This window comes from Myotis davidii, unplaced genomic scaffold (assembly GCF_000327345.1).
Source record: "Myotis davidii unplaced genomic scaffold, ASM32734v1 scaffold103, whole genome shotgun sequence".
Lineage (NCBI taxonomy): Eukaryota > Metazoa > Chordata > Mammalia > Chiroptera > Vespertilionidae > Myotis > Myotis davidii.
In genome coordinates this window covers 205,542-212,421 of record NW_006295580.1, presented here as the reverse complement: position 1 = coordinate 212,421, position 6,880 = coordinate 205,542, and the positions used below count along the sequence as shown (strand labels likewise).

Genomic DNA, 6,880 nt, shown 5'->3' with positions numbered 1-6,880 from the left:
ATATATATCTTATGTATTTAAAAAGAGAAACAACTAAAATACATGCTTTTAAGCAGTAGAGAAATGTGTGAATCTGCCAAGGATTCTAGAAGCCACAGTAAACTGGTAAAGGCAAAACAGGAAAGAAAAAAAATACATTACACATTTAACAAGTCCGTTGTTTTGAACACTATGGTTTTCCTGCTGTTATATTTGCTAAAGGGCATAGAACTATTATTAAGTAGGAGCCAAAAATCACAGCTCAGACCAAATGGAGCACATTACTCTAAGTAAATATTTGAGAACATTGAGTTTAATATTAGCTGCTGCTGAACAAGAAAAAAAATCTCCATGTAAGTTATGAATCAGACCACATGCTTGTCATAAGAGTTCTAGTTATATCACCTGACATCCTAGGGAGAAGATCGAAAGGCATGGCAACAAGGAAACAATATTATTTCATGCAAGCTAAGAAATTATTTCCTTAAATTTCACCCACCCATACAAAAAGTATTATCATTTTTATCAAATATCCACATGAGAAAATTGCACATATTGCATTTGTTGCATATAATTTATAACAGAGGCTAAGAATAAAAGCCACCTAAGCCGCCTAAAAAAGCAAGGCACATTTGCTATTCAAAACATTTGCTGAAATCATGCTAGACTTGCTAGAACAAGACTTTAGAATGTCTGCCATACACAGAGATCTTAACAAAATATTCATAATAAATGCTACTTAAGGACCAGTTACAGGTAATGTCCCACAGGATAATTGATGAGCTTGATGATGGACATAATAAACTAAAGAGATGCTACACATGAGGAAATATAACAACCAAAAAATGATGACAGAAATTTTGAGAGAGAAAACCCATCAATAGTGGAAGGTGAAGATGAAAACTGTGACATAATAGCATGTGAGAGTGACCATGTTGTTCTACGTATAAGACAAAATTATAAGGGAACAGAAACTATAAATAGGTAGAAAAGCCTACTGGTAAAGACAGAAAAGAACAAACATGAAAAGAGTAGCAGAGATTCTAGGAAAAGGACTGGAGAATGAATGTAAAATCCCAAGTATTGCTTAGGTTCCAGTTCTATTTCCTCTGTATCTTACAGAAGGAAAAAAAAAATCACCCTTTACCAGGAAATTTTAATAAGTCTCATCCTTTTAATCTAAAGTCTCTAATGAGCGTGACTTATATTTTTTCTAAATTATGATTACTCAAAATTAACCTGTTAAAGTAAAGCATGATCTTCAATTATAAAATAAACTAGTCCCAGTGCACAAAATTTGTGCACTGGTAGTGTCCCTGGTAGCTGCGGGCTGCTGGCCGGGTACTCCCTTCCTTCCCCCAGCTGGCGCCACCCCCTGGTAGAACTCCTGGTCAAGGGGACAATTTGCATACTACACTTTTATTATATAGGATACAAAAGCAAACCAAATACAATCATTTATTTTGGTATTGATCATGAGTACTGAAATAATATTTTATATAGTACTAGTGACCTGGTGCATGAAATTCATGCACAGGGGTGGGGGGTTCCCTCAGCCCAGCCTACACTCTCTCCAATTGGGGACCCCTTCGGGGATGTCCGACAGCTGGCAGTCGGACATCCCTCTCGCAATCTGGGACCATTGGCTCCTAACCGCTCACCTGCCTGCCTGTCTGTTCGCCCCTAACTGCCCTCCCCTGTTAGCATATTACTTTTTTAGTTGTATAGATAGATTATATAGGATAGGATTGCTTAAATGGTGGGGGGGGCCTTTTTTCATCAGGAGGAGATGCTCTTGGCAGACAAAAATACAGAATTCCTATATCTGGACAGATAGCTATCCATATGCACTATACTGCCAAACTAGTCATTAAAAAATTAAACTGCTTTCTTACACCTTTCACCAAACAGCTGTTGCCCTTAAAACCCCTCCTCAGGCCCCACCTTAGGTTCTGCCTTAGCAGTTCACTCAGACTAGGTTCTGATTGGTTGGTTTCTATGCCAGTCAGTGTCAGAAGCTCCGCCTCCTAGACAGCCATTGTCTTCTTGCAGTTCACCCAGATTTGGTTCTGATTGGTCAGTTTCTATGCCAGTCAGCATCTCTGGGACTATCTCCAGGCCTGATCAGAGAGGCAGGACTTATCAACAGCCACCCAGGCTGCTGGTGAACTTGTTGAACTGCTGATCTCTCAGAGAGAGAGAGTCACAGCTGCTGGCAAGGCCCGGAGAGAGAGAGGCTGTGGATCAGAGCCTGCTTCTCTCTCTCTCCAGGCCTCGCCAGCAGCTGCGATAGCCCCTGATCAGCCTCACCTCTCTCTCTCCCTGAGAGGTCAGCAGTTCAGCCCGCTTGCCAGTCCCTGCCCACCAGAGCCTGCTGCGTGCACAGCCTGGCGTTTGGGCGAGCATCCGGTCAATTTGGACATTACAGACCCTGGGTTTTTATATATCAGGATGGGATAAAGCAAATGTGTCATTAAGAACCAGGATACTAAGAATGAGAGAAAGGAGATACAAGGTACTTCAATAAGATTATATAAAGCCCCTGTAATTCAAATTTGAATTGAATGAATTAGTATGAATTTATGGTTCAGTACATATGCATATTTAACCACAAATATATATCTGCTAGCTCTATTCATTCAAAAGGTCAAAAATTAGGAGATATCAAAAATCTATTAAAAGAGATTTAATATACATATCAACCAACTTAAATAGGACCTATTTGGATACTAGTTCAACACACTCTTAAAAGAATAAGACTTTTTGAGAAATGTGGATCTTGATAGAATATTTGGTAATAATAAAAATTATGGCTAAATATTCTTTATGATGATAGTATTGTGAGTTTTAAAAGAATCTTACTCTTTTAGAGACATATTCTAAAATATTTATAGGTACATGATATAATGTCAGGATTTGTTTCAAAAGGCTTAGGGGATAGAATAGATAGATGGGAGTTTAGAAGAAATATTACTTGATGAATGAATAACTGTTGAAGGTAGGTGAAACATTGGAATTTATTATACTAGCCTTTCTAACTTCTGTATTGATTTAAACCTTTTATGTAAAATATTGCTAAAATAATCAATTGCCAGGAAATGATAGGATTATGGAGTTCCCTCTCCCTCATCACCAAATGGCCTTATGCAAAACGACTGACATACCTGGTATAGTAGGCGCTCTAAAATGTTCTTTGAATGAATTCAGGAAAAACTGCTTAAAATAAAAAACATTACCAAACTATTATTCCTTTATGAATTACTAAATCTGAGATTTGTTTAATAAATATATGCCTTAAAAAATCAGCTATAAGTAGTTGGATTCTACTTAACTGAACCAAAACAAATTGATTATCTAATTTGTCATCATTCTCTTAAAATATTTCTTTAAAAAGAAACTCATCCAGTGAGTACAGCGTTCTATGTAAGAGACAAGATTTCCTATACTGTTAAAAATAAGGCTTCAAATTTGAATTCTAGATAGGGATACAAAAATGTCCAAGGCAGTTCATGATAATTTTTTTTAGTAGATGCATACACTGTTAAGAGATTTCTGAGGGTAAACAAACAAAAAGAATGCAATGAGACAACAATATCAAAGACCAGATCTTAACTATCTGATTTCTAATCTCATGGTCAGTTTACAGTATATCTTCCTTAACCTACCCTACTCCTTAACAATTTAACAAAGATTTAGGCATTCAAATGAGTTTTTGATTGTATATAGGATGTGGAAAAAGTAGGTTTATAGTTGTTTATATGGAAAATGATACAATAATGGAAAAATAATAATATAGTAACAAATTCTGCTTTTCATATACTCACAACTGTAAACCTACTTTTCCCCTGTGCTGCAAAATCCTCTCTCTCTTGGAACTTACCTACTAGAATGATTCAGAAAATGCACAAGTGTGTTTGTATGGATGGATGTATATTTACTGCTTACCTCAGGTTGGTCTATTTATAAGCTACAGTGGTGTACCCCTAATGGCCCAAGAATACATATGTGGAAAACACTGAAAGTCTCTCCCAAACAACTAATATGCTAATATACTTGAAAGCCTATCTATTAGAAACAAAAATGCAGTGTTTCCATAGTTTGCCTTGAGCATGAAACTACTAATATGCAGTAAACAAACACAAAACTAGAAACATAATTTGATGGAAGTAGACTGTGCTATTTAACATCTTTCCTAAAGATTTCATCTACTATTTTCTTCTATATTCACCAAGTTAAATTTATAGTAGCTGGAAGGTTATTTTTGTGAGATTAAATTATACTAGTAGTCTTTTTTATATCTTTAATACAGTTATGATTCTTAAGGAAGACCCAGGGAGACACAAAGAAGGAAAAAACTGAGAGTTAATAGGGATAGTTGGCTATCACTATTTTCACAAATTTATGATAAATATTGGGAAATTTGTGGAAAGTATAACGAATAATAGAAAATAATTTATCCTCTGATAAAGGACAGGACACTGACTTATGAATCTTCCGTACAAGAAGAAGAAAGGCCTGATAAAATATTTAAAGATATTAACGCAACTATTTCTGATAAAAAATCTTTCCAACTAGATATGAGAATTCTTCATATATCATCACATAGTTTGGAACATATTAAATGGAATCATTAATGCCATTTTCTTTTTGGATAACCAAGAACATTTATTTGGAGGAATTCCTACAGGCTGCCAATCCTGGAAACACTCCCTTTCCAATAAAGTGAACAGTAGCTAAGCAGTGGAAGAATATATTTAGTTACTAAATTATGATATAATAATATGACAATATTTAATTAAAGTATTACAATTTTAAAATCTAAAAATACAATTTATATAATTTCAAATATCTATAGAATAAGTTTTATATATCAAATAAAGATGAGTCTAACTTTATATTTCAATAAAGAAAATGTGCTACTGAACTATGCTATTTAAAACAAAATTAAATAGACCAAGGTATAACTATTTAAAGACTTAATAGAATAGCTCTTTTACAGTTGACTATAGTACTCAACATCTCTACATGAAAATTATTCAGTTTTTGTAAGTTTTTACTATAATATATAATTTCTGAAAATGTGATGTGTATTCTAGAATTCATGGAGTTAAATTTAAAAAATATTAATTTTTAGTATTTTGAGGAATTGCCATATGTTCTACCAATTGTTCTGAGACATCAAGGACACTTTAGAATATGATCAATACAACAGAGACCCAAATCCATGAATTACAGTAGGAATCTCGTTTGTGGCATCCTTGTCTTCATCCAGAGTCACATAGTCCCCGAACTAAAAAGTCATTTGTTCCTAAATTAAAGAGGGGGAAATATTGTTTCTGACCTGAGAAAATACGTCTTCCATTCAAACTGAATATAGAAATAAGATTTTGATCAAATAATACACGTGTGTGTGTGTGTGTGTGTGTGTTTAATGGAGTCATTGACTTCTTTAGTGAAAATGATGTAAATATCTATTAAAGGTTCTTTTCCAAAAACTGACTCTAAATTTAGATAATTTTTGAGCTCTGAGGATCTGTCAGATACCACCACATGCTATATTTATATAGCTTTACTTAATTAGAGATAGTCAGAAGGAAAAGGGAAAATAGAGGACACTATAACTGAAGCAGCAGCCTTCTCCTTATATTTGATTTATTCCTTTTCAAGTCAATTTAGTTACTGAATCAGCTGTTTCACCAGTTTTTTCCTTAGTTATTTTGGCACCTTTATATTTTATGTCAACACTTGCTCATATTTATTGTCATTTTCTCACCTACATACATCCTATGTTTCAGTCAACCTAGATTACTTCATTTCTACTTCAATTCAACACAGGCGTATGGACAGTAAGTCACTCTGCTAGAAGCAAACCAGACGTCCTCTTCTAGGATTTTGTAGACTCTAACCTCCATAGCATTATGCTGGAGAGATATTTGGGGTATAAAAGAAAACATATTGACTACCTTGGCTTCTTGGAGAAAATGGCTCCCAAATGAAAACTTGTTGGAAAAACAGAAGAGTATCTTATGGACACAAAAGAGAGAGCATATCAAGCAAATAAAGATCTCTTGGGAGCCAAAGGCAACAATACGGGATTGATATGATGGTCTGAAACCAACTCTGGATTTTTTAAACTGTTAATAACAAGGTCTTTCAAGAATTTACACTGTAATCAAGTACATAACTAAACATTATGCTCTATCCACTGAGCCAAACCGGTTACAACCTGAAATTTTCTTTCCCCAGATATACTTATGCCCACTACATCATTTTTTTTTTGGATCTTTGCTCAGTGACTTCCCTAACGAAGATTATAAAATAACAACCACAAAATCTCCTGACCATGCTTTTTTCTTTATATAGATTTTCACCACTTCATATAGTATATATTTACTCATTTAATTGTTTATGCTCTGCATCCTACCACTGGAATATAAAGTTGATGAGAGCAGACAATTTGTCTAGAGAAATACTTGGCTAATAATTAGGGTTCAATTGTCATTTTGTTGAAATGATCCAGGCATAAATGCTGGTCTTCACAGCAAAAACATTTCTCGTCCCTTAAACGCATATTCCCAAACTCCATTATCCATTCATCTATTGATGGACATCTAGGTTGTTTCCATACCTGAGCTATCCTATCTAATAATAGACAAACATGGTAATTAACCATACCTCCAACACGCTTCCCATTGGCTAATCAGGGCCATATGCAAATTAATTGCCAACCAAGATGGCGGCCGGCAGCCAGGCAGCTGAAGTGAACAGGAGGCTTGCTCCAGTGATGGAGAAGCCAAGGTTCCCCGCCTGCCACTGCTGGGCTCTAAGCTGCAGTCTAAGCAACTATGTTGCAATTATATAAGTTAAACAATCCCCAGAAACCTGCCTTCAGCCGTCAGAG

General features: G+C 35.1%; 1 long non-coding RNA gene across 1 annotated transcript in view; it reads right to left on the bottom strand.

Annotated features, from left to right (window-relative positions):
- Positions 1-1,767: 1,767 nt before the first annotated feature.
- The window catches only part of LOC107184176, an 11,543-nt gene continuing 6,430 nt past the window's right edge, over positions 1,768-6,880 (bottom strand). Inside the window, exons 2-3 of the long non-coding RNA XR_001515004.1 lie at positions 3,641-3,645; positions 1,768-1,834 (exon numbers count right to left, since the gene is read on the bottom strand). This is a non-coding gene — a long non-coding RNA (uncharacterized LOC107184176). The remainder of the gene's footprint in view (positions 1,835-3,640; positions 3,646-6,880) is intronic.